Source organism: Hippocampus comes, unplaced genomic scaffold (assembly GCF_001891065.2).
Source record: "Hippocampus comes isolate QL1 unplaced genomic scaffold, H_comes_QL1_v1.1 scaffold1092, whole genome shotgun sequence".
Classification (NCBI taxonomy): Eukaryota; Metazoa; Chordata; class Actinopteri; order Syngnathiformes; family Syngnathidae; genus Hippocampus; species Hippocampus comes.
This window is the reverse complement of record NW_017805639.1, coordinates 1-1,129: the sequence shown is the minus strand read 5'-3', so window position 1 is coordinate 1,129 and position 1,129 is coordinate 1. Positions and strand designations below refer to the sequence as shown.

General features: G+C 41.3%; 1 long non-coding RNA gene across 1 annotated transcript; it reads left to right on the top strand.

Moving 5' to 3' along the window:
• Positions 1-6: 6 nt before the first annotated feature.
• On the top strand, positions 7-1,129 carry LOC109522867 (uncharacterized). Its single transcript, XR_002169643.1, has 3 exons — positions 7-241; positions 538-643; positions 1,090-1,129. It is a non-coding gene; the product is annotated as an uncharacterized LOC109522867 (long non-coding RNA).

Genomic DNA, 1,129 nt, shown 5'->3' with positions numbered 1-1,129 from the left:
CTTCTTCGAACAGTGTTTTTTTTTTCCTCAAGTTTATGAACTTTTACTTAAGTCTAGCATGCGAGTTGTTTTCCACCTCTGCTGAAATATTCCCTCGAACCGAACGAATGTTGTTCTTTAGGTGAGGGTGGCCACAGAGGGCATCAACGGAACAGTGGGGGGCACCTGTGTCGCCACTGAGGTTTATGTGGACGCAATGTGCTCGCATCCTCTTTTCCAGATGGAAAAAGAGGATTTTAAGGTATGGTATTAAGCCAAAAACAACATCAAACATACACACATGGTCTGTTATGCTGTCCTGTCTGCTGCCTAAATGGAAATCAGCTGTCTGGAAGTTGATACCGCATGAAATCCTTAACTGAATCGAAAGTTAATTGTGAAAAGTTCATCGAATCGAATCTGTTTCTATTTTGGAAATCCGAAACAGTACCCCAAATTGCTCTAAAATTTCTCTCTATAGGATGAAAATTGACCAAGTACTTCTTTGGTTAATGAACTACCTTCTCTGTGTGTGCGTGTTTCCCTGTGTGTGATCAGACAAGTGATGGCGGTCCTGAGTGTTTCACCGATCTGAAGGTGGGTGTCTTTGAGGAAATCGTCCCGATCGGATTAGACCCTGACGTCCTCTCCTACCACCTGGCAGGTACCGCTAACGTGATGCCAGGTTGGCATGGCAACCAGAGATGTAACCGTATATGAAGATTACCTGCTTTACATCTTCAGTTATAAACACCAATTCCAATGAAGTTGGGACATTGTGTAAAATGCAAATAAAAATAGCATGCAATGATCTGCATATCCTTTTTAAACTATATTGAATAGAATACGCTGACGACGACAGGATATTTAATGTTTTAAATAATGTTTTAATCAACCAGTCCTAGGGAGAAAAAAAATCACTAATTGTTATGAATACCCTGGTCTAAAAACCTGTACAAAAAAATTGAGAGAACTGGTTCTCATTTGCAATGCCGTCCTGGCTGCAGACAGCAATTGATGATGAAAAGGGACAAAGCTGTCTTTTTTTTGTTGTTGTTTTTCTTTCCCCCAGACTTGTATAAAGCGTTTTGGTCATGTCTTGCTGCTCAGGAGTCCATCTGGACCCTGAGGAGTTTCACAAAGAGGTGGC